The sequence below is a fragment of the Nicotiana tabacum genome, chromosome 14 (genome assembly GCF_000715075.1).
Source record: "Nicotiana tabacum cultivar K326 chromosome 14, ASM71507v2, whole genome shotgun sequence".
In the NCBI taxonomy this organism is placed as follows: Eukaryota; Viridiplantae; Streptophyta; class Magnoliopsida; order Solanales; family Solanaceae; genus Nicotiana; species Nicotiana tabacum.
In genome coordinates this window covers 33,072,667-33,085,560 of record NC_134093.1, presented here as the reverse complement: position 1 = coordinate 33,085,560, position 12,894 = coordinate 33,072,667, and positions in this window count along the sequence as shown.

Here is a 12,894-nt window from a genome sequence, read left to right as displayed (position 1 = left end):
TGACCACCATTACTGCCTGAAAATAAATCCAGTGTTGGTAGCAAACCTCATATCAATTAGAGCCTCATTTAAAACCTTCATACCCCGCCGATGATGAAAGAAACACGCATAACCTCTTAACCACTCATTTGATCAATAATCCAAGAAACTCACTAGTCCGACCAGGGCCATTTTGCCCGAATCCTCAGCAAACATAGTATTAATCTTTCAAACCTTCCTCATCCCATTACCATAGTGCCATTCTCAAGTCTAGAAACCTCATCTCAACCATTACAGGCAGTCCCACCGACTAGTATCATCAGTAATCACATGGAATCCCACATAACACGGTCCCAAACACCAATAAGTAATAATTCGGACATGACAAATAACAGTAGGAGAGCTAAATAAGAAGACTACTAAACAAGTTAAGCAGGCAGGGAAATTTTAGCATTTTACTATGAACTATTTTCAACAAGGTGAAAGCAAAACTACACGAGGTAAACATTAGGAGTTACATTTCATCACAGTACCGTTGCGGCGTACAACCCGATCCCATCATATCAATCCACATAGGGTACCCCTCGAGCCATAATGCTCGGGCTCACTGATCGCATGTGCGTCAATATCAAGCACTATAGTGTGCACAAAAAAATGTAACCGTGGGAAAATTATCAGGAACAAACAATACTGAGAAGGACAAGCACAGTTATGGTGCAATAAGCAAATCAACATCACGAAGTCCATCTCGCCCATAGTGCCATGAAGCCTAAACTGAATTACAATATGCGTGCGAAGAACCATGTAACACTCACAATCCGTCATAGTATAGAGGAGAACATAAAACATAAACCAAGGCACGAATAACATTCATTCTGCCCGATGATATACATGTGGTAACAGTTGCGCAGGAGCAAACAAATCCGATCCGATACAGAGTACGAATCTTTATTGGCCTACCAATGGGGCCCCAATTCAACTCCGGTCATCCTTGAAAGGACAAATAGCCCTCCAAAAGCCTACAACGACATAACCATAACACACACTATCATCTGGCTAGCTTTGGCCATATTTCACAGTCCACAACCACGAAACAATCTGTTTCTAAGAACTCCAATCCTTCAAATCCATGGAACACATGAATCATCCTACCTGATCCCAACTCCACCGCCCAAATGTCTAACATATCTCTCGTATATAATCATCCCACGAGTAATACTTCTATAATTCTTCTGTGTCATATAACAAAATCTGAATCTCACCAGCAGACTAACCAGACGAGCATCGCAATATCAATGATGCATTCGTAAGTCAAAACACAATGCGCCTTCTGAAATGCACACCCTTCTCAGGCAATACCAAGTAGTGATAGCATCCATTTAGACATCTGAAACTGTCTGTACTATCTAAGAATACATGACTTTCCCTTCAAGACGGAACCGTGACCTTGCACATCCAAAACTCAATCTCGTTCAGTCAAAAACATTCTATTTGATCTCATCTAGGAGGAAATCCCAATACGCAACATGTTTCCTCATACCAATAGGAAATATTCACCCCGAACCGTGATAGAAATCATTGAGAACCCCTTGGAAATCCATTGGTACATACCCAAGCTATTAGAACCGAATCCCTCTAACTCAACCAATCCACGCAGTTGCCCAAAACCCATGAACATTGCCACGAAACACCTGTGGAGACACACCACATCACAAGTACCCAAGGAGTCGATCACATTATTACTGTGTTGATCTAATTTACTATCAAACTACCATGTTTCCTCTGATTTCCTTCTAGATTACCCTCAAGTTGATACCCCTTCTTGCGAGAACACCATGATCCTTACCCCAAAGCTCGCCATAAGAGATTCTAGCATAAAAATTGCACCGCCCTAAGGCTCATAAGCCGATACATTCCCTCTTAGCACCCCAAAGTACCATAACCAAGGCACCTACTCTGAAGGGACCTTCTATGAATCTAAAGCCATTCCCTCCACCACTTAGTCTTCCTATGAATGAAATGTATAATACACAATGATATAGAAATACCGCGAGCCTCGACACTATCCAATGTAAATCTTAAAATCTATCCACGATCACTATGCCATCACTTAAGCTTTATGAGTCTGAACTCATCAATAAGGCATGAGAGTCAAATTCGTTTCACAATTAAACAACACGAAAGCCTTTCAATACACCCATAACTCGAGACTATACGCCACATCAAGACAGAAACCAACGCCCATGACCCCTTTTTACACCTCAAGCAGACTCCTTTCGTCACATTCAATCACTCGAATATAGTCCGCAGCCACATCCTACTCGTCATTTAGTCACCCAACCACTTGCTTGCCACAATCTTCACTCATAGGGACACTACTAGATATATAAGTCCAAAAGCATATGCTCACATAACCGAGAACCCCGTGCTCAAGCTATAGTCATAACCCGGCCTCAAGTCCTCCAGACTGACCCGTCATCAACACACAAGAATCCTATCTCGCATCTCATCCAGGGACTCACAAGCCGTCGATGCTCCGCCGATACCGAGCGCTCACATGCACAAACAAATGCGTGGAAGGAATTCAAAAAGTTACACTCCAAGCGGAATCAATGTCGCACGATAAGGAAAGAAGGATAGGAAGTTTATCCTAAATGCCCTGCAGCCTCTCGAAGATAGGTATGGACGTCATCATACCGATCCGCAAAACTCTACTAGACACTTGATCATGACTCGTAGAACCTATGAACCTAGGGCTCTAATACTACCTGTCACAACCCGAAATCCACTAGTCGTGATGGTACCTAACCCAACCCGCTAGGTAAGCCAATTAACGATTATCTATTTTTAATTAACTTAATAAAACAATTAAACAAAGGAATTATCTGAGTTTTATACATCCCCAAGGACTGGTAGTACAAATCACGAGCTCCTAAGAATAGAATTTACAAACTGATATGAAGTAAATACATCTTCTATTTGAAAAGTACATAAACAGAGTTTTTTTTTATATAAATCTAAGGCTACCATGAACAAGAGGCAGTTACAACAGGAACGCATGTAAATCTTCAATCCCGGCAACCATCGAGCACAGCAACAACAACATCCAACATCAGCATGCAATGTGCAGAAGTTTAGTATCAGTACAACCGACCCCATGTACCGAGTAAGTATCTTGTCTAACCTCGTCGAAGTAGTAAGGAGGCTTTGATTAAAAGATTCTCATTGATAAAACCTATAATGTAAACTAATAATAGAACTATACTACAATACAACAGAGTAGAGCACACGAAACGATTATACAAAGCAATAACGGAGTACTAAAAGAAAATACAATTCAACAGGTATCAATATCTCACCCAATCCTTTCCTAAGAGCGAAAGCCAATAAATCACAACAATTACCTCAAAGCTTTTATAATATGAGAAATATACTCAATACATCAAATCCAACGGCACGGCAACACCCTTCGTGCATTTATCTCATCCTCACCAATTATGCGTAAAATAGTACCAACCAAAGGACATAAATGCCGATAACAGAAATGACAGAGTGGGAAATACGCAAATAGATATGGAGGATGAGAATGTACATGAGAACATCCGTAACAGACTGAACAGAAAGCATAGAGATAATGACAATGATTAGGAAAAAGGAATGTAACTTCGACTAACTAGCAAGGTGAAGGCATGAAGATAAATATGACAAATACGGAAGCGGTCACATGATCTTTATAAGTTAGCAAGTAGGGACATGAACGGCTAGTATGGAATAAGACCTACACTTAAGTGCAACAAACCAGATGACATGGATGAAATCATAACAGCAGCAAATAGGCATGATATTAGCAAGTTTAAACAACTAGAAGGCATAATAGTATGACAACAAAGGCGATAGAGGATAAAGACAGAACAGTAACGACATTTCACATAAGAACCATGAACACGACAATAACAATTCCAGGTAAAGACATGAAGGTATCTTCAAGAAAGATATATCACAATATAATGCATGTCTCTCGTCCTCACTTGCACAGAAACACCCTTCGTGCCATGAACTCACCATAACATGAAAGTGTAATAATATAAATACAATGGCAGGGCATCACCCTTCGTGCCTTTACTTACATAACATGGCACGGCATCACCCTTCGTGCTTTTACTCACAATGATATGGCACGATATCACCCTTCGTGCTTTTACTCTCAATAATATGGTATGGCATCACCCTTCGTGTTATTACTCCCAATAATATGGCACGGCATCACCCTTCGTGCTTTACACTCTCCCTCATATGATAATGTATAAATAAATGCATGGCAACACCCTTCGTGCTTTACATTCTTCCTTACCAAGCATATGTATATCAATGACAAATAAGGTAGGAAGCATAAATAACATCAAGGAGAGTATTTAAACGAATATTTCAAATGAATCCCAATCACAACTTTCCAAGCCAACAATAGTTCAATAAACCCACAAGAACCTTATTATTCAATTATTCCAACAAATTTCACAAATGATCTACAACACAAGTATAGAATCTAGTATCTCAAGAATATCGGCCGTAGCAATGTATTAATGATTATGCATATTGATGACCGAATTAAACACACCAATGTATTCTCAAATTTTCCATCAAATTTGATCAAGTTATAATAAGCTAAGTCTTAGTTTCTAATATTTAATACTATATTCTTAGTATCTAGGAGCCAAGTAAGGCATGAGGCAAGAAGATCACGTGAGTCTACGAGACGCACTTTATAACATAATTTACCCCCGAGCATGGTTACCCTGGCACATGCATATATGCTTGTCACCTCATATATGTATCACCCCCGCATGTAGCAAACAATGTCAAATAGTAGGAAAACTTCCCTCAACAAAGTTTGGCAAAATACTTACCTCAAAGAAGGCAAACTGATACTCAAAAATGAACTCCTCAAGTGATATGACCTCTGGGCGGCTCAAATCTAATCAAAATAACTTCAAAACACAAAATACAACTCGTAAGAGACTATTCCGGATCATAAAGCCTCAATCTTTAACAAAGTCTAAAAATCGACCCCTGGGCTCGCACCTCGGAACCTAAAAAATTTCACAAAATACGTCCACCCATTCAAGTACGAGTCCAACCATACCAGTTTCACTCAAATCCGACTCCAATTCGATGTTCAAAACTTCAAAAATTCATATTATGAACTTTAGGCCAAAACCTCCAATTTCTTCTATAAAATTCATAATCCAATTACCAAAAATGAGGGTAGATTCGTGATATAAGATCAAAAATGAGTAGAGAACACTTACCCTAGTCCACAAGATGAAAATTGCTCCAAGAATCGCCTCAATCCGAAATATTAAAATGAAGTCAAAATCGCGATTTTTAAAAGAACACTGCCCCTGTCTTTTATGCATCGCGAACGCGGAAGAACTATCGTGTTCGCGAAGAAGAAAACAAAAGCTGCCCAGAATACCCTTCGTGAATGTGAGAAACGGGACGCGAACGCGATGAACAAGGGACAGGAATTACGTGAACGCGATGAAGGAAAACCAAATGACAAATTCAGCAGTTCAAAATAGGAGGAAAATGATCCGTAGCCCATCCGAAACACACCCGAGGCCCCCGGGACCCCATCCAAACATACCAAAAAGTCCCATAACATAATACAGACCTACTCGAGGCCTCAAAACACACAAAACAACATCGGAACGATGAATCATACCTCAATTCGAATTCAATGAACTTGAAACTTGAAACTTCCACAACCGATGTAACCTATCAAATCACGTCTGATTGACCTCAAATTTTTCACACAAGTTACATTTGACATTACAGACCTGCTCCAACTTCCGGAATCGGATTCCAACCCCGATTTCAAAAAGTCCACTTCCGGTCAAGATTCTCAAAAACCTTCAAATTTCTAACTTTTGCCAAACGACTCCAAAATGACCTACGGACCTACAAATCCATTTTCGGACGCGCTCCCAATACCAGAATTACCATACAAAGCTATTCTCAGACTCAGAATCCCAAATGGACATCGATAACATTGAAATGCACTTCAACCCAAATATGATGAAATTCTTCCAAAATGCTAACTTCCACAATAGGCGCTGAAATGCTCCCGGGTTATCCAAACCTCGATCCGAACATACGCCCACATCCGAAATCATCATACGAACCTACTAGAACCTTCAAATCCTGATTCTGAGATTGTTTACCCAAAAATCTAGCCTTAGTTAATTCTTCCAACTTATAGCTTGAATCTTGAAGTTCATCCTTCTAAATCGATTCTGGATAACTTGAAAACCAATACTGACAATTTACGCAAGTCATAATACATCATGTGGAGATGCTCGAGCTCTCAAAACACCGAGCGAAGTATAGATTCTCAAAATGACCAGTCAGGTTATTAGACCCATACCAGCAGGTAGTGGAGATCGCTCGGAAATTAGAGGGTATGTGGGGTTGGGAGAGAGAGAAGAGGGAGGCTAAGAAGCCTCGAGATTCTGGCACATATCTATGTCCAATTGCAACCCGTCATGGTAGAGTCTATGTCAGTCGTCCTATTCATTCAGCATTTCCCGCTTCCAACAGTGTTCTGGCTACTCTCAAGCCTCAGGTTGCCCATTATGCACTGACACTGTCTAGTGCACCTCTTGCACGGGGTGCTTTCAATAGTCATACCAGCCGATCAGGCCCGAGCCAGTTCCAGCAGCCACGTCCTTCGAGAGCTTGTTTTGAGTGTGGTGACACTCGTCATATGATGAAGGATTGCCCCAGACTCAGGAGGTGTGCACCTCCATAGACTACTTAGGCTCCATGTATTCCACAAGGACCCCAGACTTCTCAGGTCATAGTTACCGCACCAGGTGCCACTCCACCTACAAAACCAACTAGAGGTAGAGGTCGAGCGGGTAGAGGTAGCCCTAGAGGGGGAGGCCATGCCAGATGTTATGCTCTTTCGACTAGAACGGAGGCAGTTGCATCAGACTCAATCATCATAGGTATTGTTCCGATTTTTCATAGAGATGCATCAGTCTTATTTGATCTAAGCTCCACTTATTCGTATGTATCATCTTTCTTTGCTCTATATTTAGGTATATCCCGTGATTCCTTGAGTTCTCCTGTCTATGTGTCCATGCCTGTGGGAGATTCCATTGTTGTTGACCGTGTGTATCGGTTGTGTTTAGTTGTTCTTGGTGGTTTTGAGACCAGAGTTGATCTGTTATTTCTCAGTATAGTAGATTTTGATGTTATCTTAGGCACAGACTGGTTGTCACCCCATCATGTTATTCTTGATTGTCATGCCAAGATGATGACGTTGCCTATGCCAGGTTTGCCGCGGTTAGAGTGGAAGGGTACTTTGGATTATGTTCCTAGAAAGGTGGTGCCTTTCCTTAAGGCACAACAGATGGTTAGGAAGGGGTGTGAGGCATATCTAGCCTTTGTGAGAGATGTTAGTGTTAATACTCCTACCGCTGAGTCAGTTCCGGTAGTGAGGGATTATCCAAATATATTTTCGGTGGATCTTCTGGGCATGCCGCCCGAGGTATTGATTTACTGCCGGGCACTCAGCCCATTTCTATTCCACCATATTGTATGGCCCCAACAGAGTTGAAGGAGTTAAAGGAACAATTGCAAGAGTTGCTTGATAAGGGTTTCATTCGGCCCAATATGTCACCTTGGGGTGCTCCGGTCTTGTTTGTAAAGAATAACGATGGTTCTATGCGCATGTGTATTGATTATCGACAGTTGAACAAGGTTACAGTGAAGAACAGGTATCTATTGCCACGCATTGATGACCTATTTGATCAGCTACATGGTGCTAGAGTGTTCTCAAAGATTGATTTGTGGTCAGGCTATCATTAGTTGAAGATTCGGGAGCCAAATATTTCGAAGACTACCTTCAGGACTCGGTATGGTCATTTCGAGTTCCTTGTGATGTCATTTGGGCTGACCAATGCCCCAGCAACATTTATGCACTTGATGAACATTGTATTACCTCCCTATCTTGACTTATTCGTCATTATGTTTACTGACGACATCTTGGTGTACTCCCGGAGCCGGGAGGATCATGAGCAGCACCTGAGGACCATGCTCCATACATTGAGGAAAAGGAAGTTGAATGCAAAATTTTCAAAGTGTGAATTTTGGCTTGATTCAATGGAATTTTTGGGTCATATAGTTTTGAGTGAGGGGATCAAGGTAGATTCAAAGAAGATTGAAGCAGTGCAGAGTTGGCCCAGACTATCTTCAGCTACTGAGATCCAGAGTTTTTTTGGTTTGGCAAGGTATTACCGTCGATTCGTAGAGAGTTTCTCATCTAATGTTGCTCCTATGACTAAATTGACCTAGAAGGGTGCTCCGTTCAGGTGGACCGAGGAGTGTGAGGAGAGCTTTCAAAATCTCAAGAATGTTTTGACTACAGCCCTAGTATTGGTTTTGCCTACGGGTTCAGGGTCTTACACTATGTATTATTGAGTGAGGGGATCAAGGTAGATCCGAAGAAGATTAAAGCAATGTAGAGTTGGCCTAGAACGTCTTCAGCTACTGAGATCCGGAGTTTTCTTGGTTTGGCATGGTATTACCATCGATTCGTAGAGGGTTTCTCATCTATTGTTGCTCATATGACCAGATTGACCTAGAAGGGTGCTCCGTTCAGGTGGACTGAGGAGTGTGAAGAGAGCTTTTAAAATCTCAAGACTGCTTTGACTACACCCCAAGTGTTGATTTAGCCTATGGGTTCGGGGTCTTACACTATGTACTGTGATGCATCGCGTGTTGGTCTCGACACGGTGTTGATACAAGACAGTAGGGTGATTACCTATGCGTCTAGACAGTTGAAGGTATATGAGAAGAAATATCATGTTCATGACCTTGAGTTAGCAGCTGTTGTTCATGCCTTGAAGATTTGGTGGCGCTATTTGTATGGTGTCTCTTGTGAGGTCTATATCGACCACCAGAGTCTACAACATCTATTCAAATAGAAGGATCTTAACTTACGTTAGCGGATATGGTCAGAGTTTCTTAAGGACTATGATATCACCATTATATATCATCCCGGGAAAGCCAATGTGGTGGCCGATGCCTTGAGTCGTAAGGCAGAGAGCTTGGGCAGTTTAGCATATCTACCGGCAGCGGAGAGGCCATTAGCATTGGATGTTCAGGCCTTGGCTAACCAGTTTGTTAGATTGGATGTTTTGGAGCAGAGTCGAGTTTTGGCATGTATGGTTTCTCGGTCTTCTCTATATGATCATATCAGAGAGCGTCAATATGATGACCCATATTTGCTTGTCCTCAAGGACACAGTTCAGCACGGCGATGCCAATGAGGTCACTATTGGGGATGACGGTGTGTTACGGATGCAGAGCATGCTATGTGTGCCCAATGTAGATGGTTTGCATGAGTTGATTCTTCAGGAGGCCCACAGTTTGATGTACTCCATTTATCCCGGTGCCGCCAAGATGTATCAGGACTTGAGCAGCACTATTGGTGGAGGAGAATGAAGAAATACATAGTAGAGTATGTAGCTCGGTGCCTAAATTGTCAGCAGGTGAAGTATGTGCATCAACGGCCAAGTGTGTTGTGTTGCTTAGAGGCTTGAGATTCCCGAGTAGAAAAGGGAGCGATTTACCATGGATTTTGTTGTTGGGCTCCCACAGACTCAAAAGAAGTTCGATACAGTATGGGTGATTGTGGATAGGTTGACCAAGTCGGCACATTTCATTCCATTGATGACTAATTCTTATTCAGAGCAGCTAGCTCAGGTCTATATTCGCGAGATTGTCATACTTCATGGCATGTCAGTATCCATCATCTCTGATCGGGGTACGCAGTTTAACTCGCAGTTCTGGGAGGTTGTACAACGTGAGTTAGGCAAGCGGGGTTGAGTTGAGCACAATATTTCACCCTCGGATGGACGAACAGTCTGAGCACACTATTCAGATATTAAAGGATATGCTTCGTGCATGAGTCATGGAGTTCGGGGGTTCTTCGGATCAGGTCTTGCCGTTTGCTGAGTTTGCCTATAACAACAACTACCAGTCGAGCATTCAAATGGCTCCGTATGAGGTCTTATATGGGAGGCGGTGTCGGTCTCCGATGGGTTGGTTTGATCTGGGCTAGGCTAGGATATTGGGTACTGACTTAGTTCAGGATGCTTTGGAAAAGGTTAAATTGATTCAAGATCGGCTTCGTACAACCCAATCTAGAAAAAAGAGTTATGCATATCAGAAGGTTCGCGACGTTGCATTCATGGTTGGGGAGCGAGTCTTGCTCCGGGTTTCACCCATGAAGGGTGTTATGAGGTTTAGGAAGAAGGGCAAATTGAGCCCTAGGTATATCGGACCTTTTGAGATTCTTGAGAGGATTGGAGAGGTGGCCTACAAGCTTGTACTGCCACCTAGTCTAGCTGCAGTTCATCTAGTATTCCATGTTTTTATGTTCCGAAAGTATCACGGAGATCCGTCTCATGTGTTGGATTTCAACCAGTCTAGTTGGACAAGTATTTGTCTTATGTTAAGGAGCTAGTGTCCATTTTGGACAGGCAGGTCCGAAAGTTGAGGTCGAAGAACATTGCTTCAGTGAATGTTCAGTAGAGGGGTCAACCGGTTGAGGAGGTGACTTGGGAGACTGAGCATGATATATGTAGTTGTTATCCTCATCTTTTCACCACCTCAGTATGTCTCTATACCTGTTCGAGGATAAACGTTTATTTTAAGAGAGGGAGGATAAAATGACCCGGCCGGTCGTTTTAAGTATTCTATCCCCGATCCCTATTTATTGCATCTTCTATATTGTATTATGGCTATGTGAATTGCCAGGGGTGTTTGGTTTTGGTTTTGGGTCAGTTTCGGAGTGAAATGAGACACATAGTCCCTAAATTTGAGCTTTAAGTTGAAAGAGTTGACCATAGTTTGACTTTTGTGTAGACGACTCAAGAATGGAGTTTTAATGGTTCCAATAACTTCGTATGGTGAATTTGGATATAGGAGCGTGTCCGGATGTTGATTTGAAGCTCCGTAGGTCATTTCAGTGTGAATTGGCGAAAGTTTGAAAGTTAAAGGGTCGAATTCCGATTTCAGAAGTTGGAATAGGAACGTCAAGTCATTTATGACTTGTGTGCAAAATTGGAAGGCAACCAGAGTTGTTTCGGTATAAATCAGCATTAGTTTTGGAATTCGGAAGTTCATAGTTTCAATAGCCTTGAATTGAGTTGCGATTCGTAAAATCGGTGTTGTTTGATGTGATTTTGGCCTCGAGTAGGTCCGTTATGTGTCTTGGATATATTCAGACGGGGTCCCGGGGCCCCCGTGTGTGATTCAGATTGAATTCGAAACAATTTGGACTTAGTCTCATTACTGAAGTTCCAGCCTTCTGGTGTCATCGCACCTGCGGAGGGATTGGCCGCAGGTGCGGACTCGCAAATCCGAGTGATAGAGCGCAGAAGTGAAAAGGACTGCCCAGGCCTGGGATCGCAGATGCGAGGTGGTTTTCGCATCTACGAGTCCGCAGGTGCGGAGGAGATGGTCGCAGACGCGGACTGGGCCAGCTTGGTCGGTCATCGCAGAAGCGGAGATTATCTGCAGATGCGCATTCGCATATGCACATTTGTAGATGTGCGAAATGTGTCTGCAGAAGCGAAATTCCCTGACCTTAGTGGGAATCGCACCTGCGATGGTTTTTTTGCAGGTGCGACTGAGTGATCGTAAATGCAGAATCACTAGGCAGAAATAGGGACTTTTCGAGGGTTTGATCTCATTTTCATTTTTTGACCTAGAGAGCTCGGTTTGTGGCGATTTTTCGAGAGTTTTTCCGGGAAATCATTGGGGTAAGTGATTCTAACTCAATTTTGTCTACATTACACGAATCTATTGTTGTTTTCATCATTTAATTTGTGTTTTGACTTGGAAAATTGGGAAAACATTGTGAAAACTTCTTAGGCTAAAATTTGGGGATTTGAAAGGCAATTTGAGGTCGGATTTGAGTAATTCTTGTATGGTTGGACTCGTTATCGAATGAGTGTTCGGATTTTATAATTTTGGTCGGGTTCCGAGGTGCGGGCCCGGGTTGACATTTTGAGTTGACTTTTATTTCTTTGTAAAGATTGTAACTTTATTGTTCGAAATAGTTTCCTATAGCATATATTTAAGGTGTGAAGTTGTTTTGGCTAGATTCGAACCGTTTAGAGTTGGATAATCGAGTGAAAGACCTACTAGTGGATTGAGTTAGTGTGTTTTGAGGCAAGTGCCTTGCCTAACTTTGTGTGGAGAAATTTTTCCTTAGGATTGGTGTTGGTTTGTGATAATTATAATATGTGAAAGCCGTGTACACAAAGTGACGAGTGTGTACACAGGCTAAGTGTGGAAATTTACCGGTTTCAGCTATGCAGATTCCTTCCATGTCTTAATTGAGTTACCTTAACATGTTATATTCATTATCATTAGTCTATCTTCACATGCTCTACTTGTCTTATCTCTTATTTGTTAATTGCATTTACATATTTAGTTAAAGTTCTTGTTTTCTCTATTCCTTATTCGTTATTTAACCGTTAAATTCTTTACTTGAAGTTGTTATTCTTGGGATGTCTTGTTGTTGAAATTGGTTTTGAGTTATAAAAGTCGTGATTTACATTAAGGCAAAGTTGTAAAGTGGTGGAATACTATTCTTATTGAGTTACTCACTTCCGATTGTTATTGTTGATACTCTAGTGCATATTGTGGTTGAGTCATGGGCTACTTATTATGAAAACACTATTGTTGTTGGTTCCTTGGCAAGTTGTGATATTGGGCACTTGAAGTACGATTTGTGTTACGTTGTGATATTGATACGCATGTGGTGGTATAAGGTTTTGGGGTTAAAACGCATGCGGTAAGATAAGGTGAGTTTGATACGCGTTGCTAGTAGGGGAAC